We start from the raw sequence: 14,596 nt of genomic DNA on the forward strand, positions 1-14,596 counted from the left end.
TTCTGTGCCAAACAGAAACGGTTGTATAAGGAAATAAATTTAATTTGGCTATAAACAACGAACGTTGATACATCAGGTCATTGAGTCCTTTACGAGTGACTCAGCAGGACTCGCGAGAAGACATCAAAGAGAAACGCGTGGTCTTTTGGAAAGATTCCTTGAAATAAATTGTACTAAACTCTCCACGTGTGGTTTCTTGGTGATTAGATTATTATCTGCACAGGACGGTGTACAAGAGACTTGTATTTAGGTACATTAAAACACAGTATAGTGTTCAAGAGACTCGTATTTAGGTACATTAGAACACAGTATAGTGTTCAAGAGATTTGTATTTAGGTACATTAAAACACAGTATAGTGTTCAAGAGACTCGTATTTAGGTACATTAAAACACAGTATAGTGTTCAAGAGACGTATTTAGGTACACTAAAACACAGTATAGTGTTCAAGAGATTTGAATTTAGGTACATTAAAACACAGTATAGTGTTCAAGAGATTTGTATTTAGGTACATTAGTGTTCAAGAGATTTATATTTAGGTACATTAAAACACAGTATAGTGTTCAAGAGACGTATTTAATTAAGTACACTAAAACACAGTATAGTGTTCAAGAGATTTGAATTTAGGTACATTAAAACATAGTATAGTGTTCAAGAGATTTGTATTTAGGTACATTAAAACACAGTATAGTGTTCAAGATATCTGTATTTAGGTACATTAGAACACAGGACGTGTTCAAGAGATTTATATTTAGGTACACTAAAACACAGTATAGTGTTCAAGAGACTCGTATTTTGGTACATTAGAACACAGGACGTGTTCAAGAGATCTGTATTTAGGTACACTAAAACACAGTATAGTGTTCAAAAGACTTGTATTTAGATATATTGAAACACTGAATAGTGGTCAAAGGACTTGTCTTAAATATATACATTGAAACACATGACAGTGGTCAAATAACTTGCATTTAGATACATTAAAGCACTTAATAGTGGTCGAAGGACTTGTATTTAGATACAGTAAAACGCAGTCAGTGGTCAAGAGACTTGTATTTAGGTGCATTAAAGTATAGGACAAAGTTCAAGAGACTTACCTTGCATTTTGATACATTAAAACACAGGAAAGTTGTCCCTGGACTTACCTTTTATTTAGGGGAATTACATTAAAACACAGGACATTGTTAAAGAGACTTAGCTTGTATATAGGTCCATTAGAACACATACAGTGGCCAAGAGACTTGTATTTAGATACGTTAAAACACAGACATTAGTCAATAGACTTACCTTGTATGTAGGTACATTAAAACACAGAACAGTGTTGAAGAGACTTGTATTTAAGTACGTTAAAACACAGGACAGTGGTCAAGAGACTTGTATTCATGCACGTTAACACACAGGGCAGTGGTCAAGAGACTTTTATTTAGGCACGTTAAAACACAGGACAACGGTCAAAAGTCTTGTATATAGGTACGTTAAAACACAGGACAACGGTCAAAAGTCTTGTATATCGGTACGTTAAAACACAGGACAACGGTCAAGTGTCTTGTATATAGGTACATTAAAACCCTCCAGTAATAGTGACAGCTATTTAGGGATGTCAAATTCATTTATAATGACTCGGAGTCTATTCACACACGAATTAAATTTTACACAATTTCTTCGCTCTGTTCTGGTATGATCAGTATTCATTTCCCACTACTGGCCACCAGCTTGATGTCTGCAACATACATCAGGGCCGGATCAGATCAAGTCTTTCCAATGGGCTCTGACTTTCTTCGAAAGGACACCAACGCAAAAGTCAACAGTGTGCATAATACCCAATAAACATGCGCAATCATAAAACGATGGTAAAATTTCAAGTGACTAGCGACTGTACGTTTGTGTGTGTGTGTGTGTGTGTGTGTGTGTACTTTCTTTAGATCGGGGTAGTAGTTCCATAAAGCACGCTCCGCCCCCTCCCGCCCCCTCCCACCCACCCCCCCATCCGCCCTGCACCTAAGTGATGATATGTAAATAAAAAAGGCATTTTCGTTTGTTCAGAGTCGACGAAAAAAGACACGTAAAGAAAGTCAGGCAGGGATTTATTCATACACCGTATCGATACGTAGAAGCCGTCAGGCCGATACATATTTATACACCATAAGGATCCGTAGAGGCATGTATGTATGTATGTATGTATGTATGTATGTATGTATGTATGTATGTATGTATGTATGCATGTATGTATGTATGCTGTTGTTGGCTTTAACGTCATTTTCAGCACACGATAGGCTATACATGGCGGCAAGTATTAATGGTGGAGGAAGAACCCAGGAAAACCCCAGAAAGAACCACCGACCCACGAGAAGCTACTGGCAAGCTTGTTCACATATCCACATTGGCTGAATCCGAGACTCGAACCGGCGCAGACAGAAGTGAAATGGCAGAGATTCGTAACAGAGAGCGCTTTAGACCACTCAGGGCCCATGTATGTATGTATGTATGTATGTATGTATGTATGTATGTATGTATGTTCATTTATTCATATTATGTACCAGTGTGTCTCGGCCTGACGACATCCATTCATCCGTATGTTATATAAATACGTCCGGACCTAACGGCGTCTACGTATCCATATTTTATTTGAATATATCAAGGCCTGAAGGCCTCGACGTATCCGTATGGCATTTGAATACATCTCGGCTAGAACGCCTCTGCGTATCAGTATGGTATATGAAAACATACCGGCCTGACGGTCTCTGCGTATCTGTTTGGTGTATGAATGCGTAACGGCTAGACAAACCTCTGCGTATTCGTATGGTGTATGAATACATCTTGGGTAGGCGCACTCTGCGTAACCGTATGGTAAATAAATACTTCTTAACAACACGGTCTCTATGTATCCGTATTGTGTATGAATAAGTATCAGCCTGACGACCTCCGTGTATCCGTATGTTGTATGAATATATGCCAGCCTGACGGTCGCTACGTATTCTTATGGTGTGTGTATACACACCGGCCAGATGGCCTCTACGTATCCGTATGGTTTAAGAATACGTCAAGGCCTGACGGCCTCTATGTATTGGTGCGATGTAAGAATTCGTATCGGCCTGGCGGACTCTGTGTATCCATATGTTGTATGAATACCTACTGGCCATACATACATACATACATACATACATACATACATACATACATACATACATACATAAACTAAATGTAATAAGAGCTTACGAACGATGTTAAAAACAGGGCACAGAGTTACTTTCCGCTTAAATGACATTTTCCATTTAGGACTGCTGACATTTCAAATGCCTTCAATTTACAAAATTCTAAAATGAAGAAAAAATTAAAATTGTAACATATGCAGATATTATTAGTATTAAATTTGTTATAAAGAATCCTGTTCGTGGCCCCTTTCTCTTTTATTTGACAGGTGTTCTCAGGTGAAGAATCACGTTATTTTACGCCTGGTTGGATACTGTGTTAGCTTTCTGCTCCCGAGGTGAGACGTAAAGGTTGAAAATTATACTCTTATCACAAGGCCGCCATGATTAGTTCCCGCCGTGGACTTCATTTGGGATTTCGCGGGGTCTCAGCAGGGGTCAGCTACGGATTGTTTGCAAACAGCCGTTGACAAAACATGATCATTCAGAAAAAGCAGTCGACTGAGAAATTTCTCCCAGCTATATGTTAAAAGCTTAAAAGCCCTGATGAAATTTTATGACTGAATTGCATATTTTCCTCAGGTAATGTCTATTTGACCACAGCACGATGTCGTTCCACGCTCGTTTTACAGATAAGTGTATGACAGTAACGGAGCTGGACCTTAAAAGCATGTTGATTCTTTAATTTCTCATTTCAGTTCAGTTATATGATTTTTATTGCTACTTTCAATGACACTTAGTCATCCTGCCTCTCAAATCATTAAACGTGGAATCGTAGTAATATCTAATTGTACAGTATACACTTGAAACACAACGCTTCGTCAAGACGCCCTTGATAACGGTAATTTACAATATCAATTGCAACTGGTGTTTAATAGGAGAGCATAGTATTACATCCGAGTAATTTGAGGTAGCTCAGCTGAAAATGATATTTATCCGTTTACAAGACATGCAGTAATTCTATTTAGAACTTTACTGTCCAAAACCAAATGCACCTTATGCTTTGTACGTTTTCGTCAAAAATTGTTTAACATTGTTGAACTGCTTTTAAAAGTGAATGACCAGTTTTAGTTTGAACTAAACAGGATAGGTTTTTTTTATCGCAGAATAAAAAAAACAAGAAGTAGAGATTATCAATTTAACAGATATGTTAGCACTTGTAGGGATAATCCACTTAAATAGTTTAGCACCTGTAGAGAATATAAACACAAACACATGTAACTTGCGACACGTGGCAAAATGGGACCCTACATTCAATCTACACGGCGTGACTGTTTCATATAAACTATTGAAATGATATGGTTGTTGATAAACTCATCAATATGTGTCATTATCTGCCAGATATTTCTTTCTTTGAATCGCCAGTATCATGTAGAGAAATATCACTTTAATGGTTTGTACAAATAGAGACAAATACCGAATGAAATTGATGTTCATCACCTCTCTCTTGATAATTATTTACACGTGTCTATTATACCTGCTAGGGAAATGTGTTGTTGTTGTTATACTTTTTAACGTCATTTTCAGCACACGATAGGTTATACACACACACACACACACACACACACACACACACACACACACACATATGCGAGTCTTTGGCTCTTAAAATAATTAACAGAAAAGTGTGAAAAACAACAAGCTTTGTAAAATTCGACAAATAATTTATTTCTCTATGATACAAAGTAAACATTAAAAAAAACTTATGATACTGCTAATTAAATCTCAAAATAATCATAGAACTATAGACACAAGTCCTTATATTTTAAAAGTAGTGAAGTGGGTCACCCTAGGGACAATGGAAAGTCCACTCAAAACACCTCTGGGTCACTCTAGGGACAATGGAAATTTAACATGGAGAAAAATCGTGGGTCACTCTAGGGACAAGGGGAATTAGCATTACATGGGAATAGAGTTTGGGTCTGTCTAGGGACAATAAAGTTTGGGTCACTCTAGGGACAAGGGGAATTTAACATAGAGTTTGGGTCTGTCTAGGGACAAGGGGAATTGAATATGGGATTTTTTAAAAAAATTTTTTTTAAATTTAAATTTAAATTTAAATTTAAAAAAGGGGTAGGCAATTGAAAGGCTATCTCTTTTCGAGAAATATGGGTGGCCCTGAAAAGGGCCTTTGGGTTTATGTTAATGTATTCATTAACATAAAGGGCACCGCATTGGTCTTCTTCTTGTCCTTAGGCTGCGTCTCACTGTTGGTCCGTAAATCAGCACTCTTTTCAGGCATCCTTGTCTTTCAACGTAGATCCTACGTATCCACAGACTGGTGTTTGTCCTGTGGACAATGGTCCACTTGGATCGGACATACATGAGCATGTCCGTCCTAAACATCATGGAAGACACAAGGGTGGATGACTCAACTGTGGTCCACATCTTGAAGCGACGAGAACAGGTGAATCAATGCAGTGAACTGCGCTTATTTATAGGCAGAGGTAGGATTGAAACGGATTGAGTTCATTCACCAATCCGAACACGCGTTACAAAATTCAGTCAGCCCGCATCCAATCCGAAGAGAACAGTTTGTGGCGTCACGTGGTCTATATAGATTCGTTAGCGCTTGTGTGCAGTCAATCTATGCGACAGTGATTCAACATGACGGAAACTCAGAAAACGATCCATTGGGGTGCACCAGCAGGGGAGACTGCCCAAGGGAACCCGGACTTACTTTCAGAAGAGGTGAATTGGGATTTTGTGGATTTTCTCTCCTCGCAAGAATTTGTTCCGGAACATTCGTTACCTTCTTCATTACCGCAAGTGGAGAATTTTAGACAGAGACAGAAAGAAGAATTGGAGAAATTTATAGAACAGCAAAAGGAAGCGGAACAAACTTTTCTCCTACAGCAACAGCAGCAAGAAGAAGAGGTAAGAAAAAAACAACAGCAACAACAGCAAGAAGAAGTAGCAGCAAAGAAACAAGAGGGTGAAAATCAAACGGTCACGGTACTGTTGGACATTTTAGCGGAGTTAAGAAGTCTGAAACAAATGTATCAGACTTCTTTATTACGACCGAAGATAATAAGACCTTCCCGAGCTAAACACGTCAACCCTGTGACTAAGCCTACCGTACCACCCTTAGTGATTTCAACTCAATCATCATCATCAACATTACGCAGTTCAGAAGTAGGCCTTGGCCGTGGCAAAGGCTTAAGGCAGTTAAAGTTGATTGGTTAAACTCACTCCTTATACACCATAAAGAAAAAAAGACCCTTTTCAGGGCCACCCACATTTCTCGAAAAGAAATACAATTTCAATTTGATAATAACTCAAAAAAAACCCAACCCATTTTTACCCTTATAGTACGTGTCTGTGTATGAGTGCGTGAGTGTACGTTCTTATTTTAAAATCATAACTCAAAGACACTTACCTCATATCATTAATTTATTCTTTTATCCATTTTTTACAATCCAATTCACAATTCACAACTGAACACTTTAATTAAAAGTTCATTGACGTCTTCTTTCTCCTTGTTTAGTCTCTCTGTTTTTTGAATTTCTTCACCGTCTTTTCCTCTTCTTTCTCCTCATTTTCTTCCCTTCTTCTTTTCTTCTCCTGTTTCTTTGCCTCTTGTAAATAGAATTGTCTTCTTTCTTCCTCTTCTTCCTCTGAAGAATCCCTCTCTTCCTCTGAAGAATCCCTCTCTTCTTCTGAAGAATTCCTCTTTTTTTCTGATTCCTCTTGTTTCTTTTTTGGGCAATCTGGAGACCAATGTCCTTTTTCTTTACAATAATAATAGGTATCTTGACTTTTGTCTTTTTTAGCCCCTGTTTTTTTTTTTTTTTTTGACGGTCTGGACACTCTGAAGACCAATGCCCTTTCTTCTTACAGATATAGCAAGTATCTTGACTTTTATCTCGAAAGGAAGGAGAGTAGTCCGTGGGTTGGTCTGAAGAGAATTTTCTAATGACCCCTCGCAAAGCTCTGACGAAACGTTCGATTTGGTTAGTCTCTTCCATCGTTGTGCTCGGCTTGAGAGTGAAATGAATAGTGAAAAGGACAAGACACACACCCTTTTATATACGCTGGTCTGCCATGACTATAAACTAGTCTATGGTGTTTAAACTTGAGTCATTTGACGTTTTTCACTCAAGATGAAACGATCCTATTCATTCGAGAAGAAACAAGAAGAAGAAAGAAAGAGGCAGAAACGTGATCTATCGCCTCGTACCAGGGCTGAAATCTTGGCACAAATTCATGCCAGTGATTTTGAAGAGGACATGAGTGAACCAGAATTTGAAACCTCTAAACCAAGTTCACCACCCTTAGTCAACCCTGAAAAATACTATTCCATTCGAGAGACGGAAAAGCGCTCCTCTAGAAAATTTAGAACCACGTCTTACACCTACACGGTGAAGTTTAAAGATTTCAAGGCCGACGTACCCTTGGAGAAAGCAGAAGGGTTCATCACCGAGATGTGGGATTCTTTGCTCACCGCACTCAAGCGACAATGTCAACCCAAAGAAGACGATCGCTTGACACTATCCATAGATCACGACGGTTTGAAATCCCCTGTTTGGATCGAGTTTAGCAGACCCGCAGAACTAACCCCTGCCAAAGTCATGGACATGATTCAACACGTACAACAATCTAATGACCAGTTTGACATCACCGATGGTAAAGCCACACTGAAAATGGCCCACGTCTCTCCTCCTCAAGGGACTGGACGCAAAAAGGTCTTATTGGTGGACGACCTTCGCAGCACCAAAACAAGTCTCGTCCGAATTAACAACCCTCAAGACCAGATGTGTTTAGCCCGTGCCATCGTGGTGGGACGAACCTATGCCAACAAGAACGACACGGTAGAATGGAAAAGAACCTGGGAGAACATTCGAAAATCGAACCGAACCAAACAACGAAACGAAGTAGAACTCCTGTTGCAACAAGCTGGCTTGTCCAAAGACACACCCTGTGGCATTCCTGAGATGCAAAAATTGCAAGATGCCCTAGCTCCACGCTACACCTAGAAAGTTCACCCTCAAGAAGTGCGTGGGCCTCTGTTGTTTCGAAGCCAAGACTTTAAGGACGGAAAATACATTCACCTTTATCATCACGATGACCATTTCGATACCATTACCAGTATCACCGGATTCCTGGGATATATTTATTATTGTGAGAAATGTGATTATGGTTATAACAATCGAGAGCAACACAAACATTGTGGATGGAAATGCCCAGGATGTTTGGCCTCTCCACCCTGTCTGAGCGAAGAACCAGTGCCTTGTTCAACTTGCCTGCGCACGTTTGTCAGCCCTACCTGTTACCAACAACATTTGAAAACACAAGGTTCACAGAAGAAATGTGCTTGTCAACTGCTGAGATTGTGCCCTACCTGTGGACAAGGCATACTTACCAACAATGCCAAGGCACACGTATGTCGAGGAAAGAAAAAATGTCACATTTGTCACCACATCGTGGACTTGGAACACGAATGTTACGTGCAAAAATACCAAACCCCACCAGAGAAAGAGGACGGTCACAAGAAGAAAGGCAATTTCATCTTTTTCGATTTCGAATGCATGCAAGAGACCGGCATTCACATCCCTAATTTCTGCGTGGCTCATCGAGCGTGCGAGAAGTGTATTCATGAACCTATCTTCAGTTATTGCCCTCACTGCAGCAAGATTCCTGGAGGGCGTGAAAAAATCGTTCGGGGACCGAACACGTTAGCCGATTTTGCCCAATGGGTTTTAGACCCCATCGACAAGACGTGGAGCCAAGAGGACATCGAACGTTCTTGAGATTGTCATCGTCATGCCACGGTGATGGCTCACAATTTTTCCGGATACGATGGACAGTTTCTTTTGAGGTACTATACGGAACAAGGCACCGAACGTCCTAAAGTGACTTTGAACGGAGCCAAAATCATTTTCATGCAAGTGGGACAAGTACAGTTTAAAGATTCGATGAGCTATTTGGCCATGCCTTTGAGCCGAATGCCTAAAACGTTTGGAATGACAGAAATGGCTAAAGGGTACTTTCCACACTTTTTCAATACGGAAGCCAATCAACACGCCGTTCTACCCCATTTGCCTGAGGCTCACTATTACGACCCCGACAACATGCGTACCGAACAACGAGAAGCTTTCTACGCTTGGTACCAGGCTCACGCCTCGGACCCTTTCGACTTTCAGGAAGAAATGCTAAAGTATTGACGTTCCGACGTGGACATTTTACGACGTTGCTGTGGAAAATTTCGAGAACTGTTCATGGAACACGGAGGGGTCGATCCTTTGAAAGAAGCTTGCACCATTGCCAAAGCGTGTTCCTTAGTGTATCGACAACGATTCATGCCTGAAAACACCGTGGCTGTCATTAGCCCTCAAACGACCCACTTTGTCAAACGTCAATACTCGGTCAAAGCCCTACGTTGGTTACATTACTTGTGCGACAAGGAAGACAAGTGGATTCAGCATGCCCGCAACGGAGGAGGTGAAAAGACCATCGGAACGTATTCGGTCGATGGCTGGGACTTAGAAAACCCCAAGATCGTGTACGAGTTTAACGGTTGCTTATTTCACGGATGTCCCGTCTGTTACCCTGACCGTGGCACTAAAAATCAGTTTTTGCAACGAACCATGGAAGACTTGTACCAGGACACTTGTCAGCGACGCCTAAAGTTGGAACAGGAAGGATACCAAGTGGTGGAAATGTGGGAACACGAGTACGATTACCGTATGAAAACCGATCCCGAGTTTAAACGCCTCGTGGAAAGTTACCAGTTCATGGACCCGCTGAACCCGAGGGATAGTTTGTACGGAGGGAGGACCAATGCCACCTGTTTGCTGTACCAAGCCGACGAAGAGAAAGGAGAAGAAATCAAATACTTGGACGTATGTTCGCTGTATCCCTACGTGTGCAAATATTGTCGCTTTCCTGTAGGGCACCCGCAATTGTTAACGGAACACATCGACCTGAAAAACATTCGACAATACGAAGGCTTGATCAAGTGCAAAGTTTTGCTTCCCACGAACCTATACCATCCCGTCTTACCTCACCATTGTCAAGGCAAACTGATGTTTCCCTTGTGCCGTACTTGTGCCGAAACGTGCAACCAAGATCAGCCTTGCGATCACAGCCAGGAAGAACGTGCCTTGACGGGAACCTGGGTCAGCGTAGAATTGTTCAAAGCTCTGGATATGGGATACCAACTGTTAGAAGTGTACGAAATTTGCCACTTTTCCAAGACACAACAATACCACAAGGGTGATCCCAGTCAGAAAGGCATTTTCGCTGACTACGTGGATGCCTTTTTGAAACTGAAGCAAGAAGCCAGCGGTTATCCTTCCTGGTGTCACACTCCCGAAGACCAAATACAATTCAAAGAGAAATACTACGAACAAGAAGGCATCTCTTTAGACCACATCGAAAAAAAACGAAGGCAGGCGATCGTTTGCCAAAGTGATGTTAAATTGCTTGTGGGGTAAAATGGCACAACGACCGTGTTTACCCAAGACGGAATATTTGACAGAACCTTCCCGCTTCTTCCAGATGATTCACGACAAAACCAAATACATGAAACACGTGGACATCGTTCGAGAGGATTTAATCTTGGTCAATTACGAAGAAGATCTGGACTTTGTACAAGACGACCCTTTTGGAAATGTCATCATTGCGGCTTACGTGACAGCTCATGCTCGCTTAAAATTGTACGAAGCTTTAGAACTGTTAGGGGAACGTGTCCTGTACTTTGACACGGACAGTTGCATTTACATCCATCACCCGATTCAACATCATCCTGACATCGAAGGAGACCGTTTAGGAGCCTGGACAGACGAGCATCCCGACGACAAGATTCTAAGTTTCGTCAGTGGCGGTCCCAAAAATTACGGCTACGAATACCGTGGCAAACAAGGAGAAGTGCACACGACGTGCAAAGTGAAAGGACTGACTCTGAATTATCGTACCAGTCGAGTGGTCAACTTTGGCGTATTGAAAGAAGCCTTGCAGTCGGGAGAGGATGCAAACTTTAAAGTGACCACCTATCAACCGAACAAGATTGTACGTTTACCCACTCACCACATCGTCAGTCGGCCCTTGGAAAAAGTCTATCAAATCGTGTACCAGAAGCGAGTGCGACTTCCCAATCATTTCGCCTTACCGTATGGACACGTCGGTATTGGTCTGTATAAAAAAAGGAACCCTAGGCAAGATCAATAGTTCATTGGGACTACCAAGACCGAGCGAACAAGATGAATACTTTCAGAGAAACACGAAACAAGTTGTTTAGAAAGGCACAATTCAAGTGTGAGACTTCGGAAGTGGAATGCGATTGTGAGCCTTGCGATGGATACGATGCTGTACCTTGTGACCTGAGCGATGGCGTAAAGCATCATGGGAACTTTAGTGTCCCTACCCCTATCATGGAAAGTGATGCTGTGCGTGTCAAACCTGTGGGATGCGAAAGTGATGCCGCTCGTCCTCTTGGACATTTTACTGAGTTTCGTTTTAAAGGGGAATGTTCACCTTCACGTCTACCCCCTTACGGATGTCATCCAGCCCTGAGCAAACTCCTGTTCATGTCACCCAACCCTCATCGAAACGAACCTGTGAAAGACGAATATTCGTTTCCTGTGCGTTTGTCGGAATACTGCGACTTTGAAAATCGTCTTCAATCGTTCAAAGGAAAATGGCCTAAGTATCTGGGAGGACCGACCCCCGAAGAATTAGCCAGAGCCGGATTTTTCTACTTGGGCGAAGGAGATAAAGTCAAGTGCTTCAGTTGCGGTGTGTCACTTCACCACTGGGAACCGCAAGATTCGGCCTACGTTGAACATGCTCGATGGTCACCGAATTGTCATTACTTACCCTTAGTGGGACCGAGACATTGAAGTAACTTCTTACCATAATCTATTGATGGATACTTTACAAGAGAACATTCGTGCTTTGCCTGTGGAGTTGAGAGAACACATTTATCGAGAACTGGTTAAAATACAAGTGAAACGTAAAGAACAATTGCATCCGTTACGTCACCGGTGTTTGAACCACTGGTACCTGAAGGCTATACAAGGATTGATTCAATTGAAAGTGTTCCATCGGACAGACATTAATCAACGATCCTCTAGTTTTAAAAAGGACTGGTTTGGTATGGACGATTCTACCTACATCATTGTAAACGTACTGCATCGAATTCCAGAGGAAGAGTTAACGAATTACCAACATCTTGAACACAATGTCAACTTGGTGAAAGAGGAAACTTCAGAACGAATTGTAATGTGTAAATTAGTGACTGAACAATTTAAATTCGACACTTAAGTAAAACCATGTTTGTGCAAAGAGTACATTTCTTGTGTCAGACCAAAGAGGATTTAGTATGACCTATTCATGGGTACTTTGCTAGAGAACATTCGTGCTTTGCCTGTGGAGTTGAGAGAACGCATTTACCGAGAACTGATCAAAATACAAGTGAAACGCAAACGCAAAGTGATTCATCCGTTTTTAAATTATGCTTTGTTCCAAAGTACAAGAAGACTGATTATGAGTGGATATTACATTAGGCACAAAGTTAAACGAGCCTATTGGCCACCACCCAACGATTCCAAAAACAGTGTGTATACTTATGGATACTTTACAAGAGAACATTTTGGGCTTGCCTGAGGAGTTGAGAGAAAGGATCTACCGAGAGCTGGTGAAAATACAAGTGAAACCTAAAGAACAATTCCATCCGTTACGTCACCAGATCTTTAACCACTGGTACCTGAATGGTATAAGAGGACTGATTCGTCAGAAATTTTTTCAGTGGTCAGACCTTGTTGAACACTTTCAGTTTGTGAATGATGATGGACCAGACATTCGTAATTTTGGTTACTTCGAGATTCACTTACTGCAACGTATTGAGGAAGACGAGTTAAAGGATTACCAACATTTGTTACATGGAATCTGCTTAGAAAAAGACGAAACATCTAGACAAACTCTGACGTTTCAGTTACAGTATGTAACATTTAAATTCCCTACTGGAGAACGAACATGTTTGGTTAGAAATTACCTTTATTGCTTCCGAAACAAAGACACTATAAAATCAAGTTGCCATGCCACGGATTATGTCACATATCATTGAACAGATTCCGTGGAAGGTACTCAATGACCATATTCAAACCGTGGATCATTACCATCAATTATTACAAGAACTGTATCCATTCAATTTGGGACGACAAGTGGTGTGTGTCTTAGTGACTTGTTTTCTGGGATTTCGTTTACCAGCCGATTCTTTGTGGACTCTTTACGATCAGTACTTAGCACCTCAATGGCCTTAAATGGTCACGAAAAACTCCTTTTGCTCAAAGCCTTGCGGTTTCATCTGGATACTTCTCGACCTCAACAGGAAAAAAAGATTCGTCAACTTTTTGCTACCCAAGACGTGTATGACGATGTGTGTGTAGCTTGTGACTTACATCCCCACTGGACAGATGTCCGTGCCTGGAAAGAATGGGGTTTTGAGGCTTGGATCCAAGAAGTGGCCCAGTATGCACGAGAGTTGTTCAAGGAAAAAAGTTACTTTTCATCCCATGTTAGTGACGGTGCCAGAAGAACCCGTCACCCGGGACAGGACTGTCGTGGACAGACCTGAAAGACCCTTTCGGGAAGACACTTGTGTGACCTTACCCCCTACTATAGAACTGGTTAGAACATTACCCAAAACATGTTGTACAGACACTTGTGTTTATTCCACGTTAATAGTTATCGTGTGCCTTTTATCCTTGTACTTAAGCCTTTGGCTTTTATGTATTTTTGTCTTTCGTATTCATGTTTGAAAAAAAAACATTCAATAAACGTGTTCTGAAAAAGTATATAAACTCTTGTCTTGTTTGTTTTCGTGTCACAAGTGACATTTCTCACACAATGGCTACCTCTGCTGTCTCTGCTCCCTCTTCCTCTACTGTCAAAGTCATCGACGAACACTTAGATCGTGCCAGTTGGGAGGCTTTGTATCTTCGCCATCCCTTTAACATGCTCATTGCTGGACCTAGCGGTTCAGGCAAAACCGAATTCGTCAAACGTTTGATCGAACATAAACATCATTTGATCGATCGGCCACCTCAACGGATCGTGTGGTGTTACAAAGAGTGGCAATCGGCGTACAACCTCTTGCGAGAAAGTCAAGGCGATTCCATCGTGTTTGTGGAAGGCATTCCTAAAGAAGACGACAGCATCGTCTCTGACTCCCGTCAAACCCATTTGGTCATTTTCGACGACATGTTAGGAGAAGACGAAGAAGAAATTAAACTGTGGTTCACGCGCAAAGGGCATCACCGTAATGCCAGTGTCGTTTACATCACCCAAAATTTGTTTCAACAAAGTAAAGCCCATCGCACCATCAGTCTCAATGCGCATTACGTGGTCTTGTTTAAAAGCCCTCGAGATAAATCAAAAGTGCAAGTCTTAGCCAAACAGTTAGGAGCGCCTTGGCTGACTCAGGCGTACGACGATGCCACTCAAACGCCAC

The sequence above is a fragment of the Sinohyriopsis cumingii genome, chromosome 16, assembly GCF_028554795.1.
Source record: "Sinohyriopsis cumingii isolate HCF-2022 chromosome 16, ASM2855479v2, whole genome shotgun sequence".
Lineage (NCBI taxonomy): Eukaryota > Metazoa > Mollusca > Bivalvia > Unionida > Unionidae > Sinohyriopsis > Sinohyriopsis cumingii.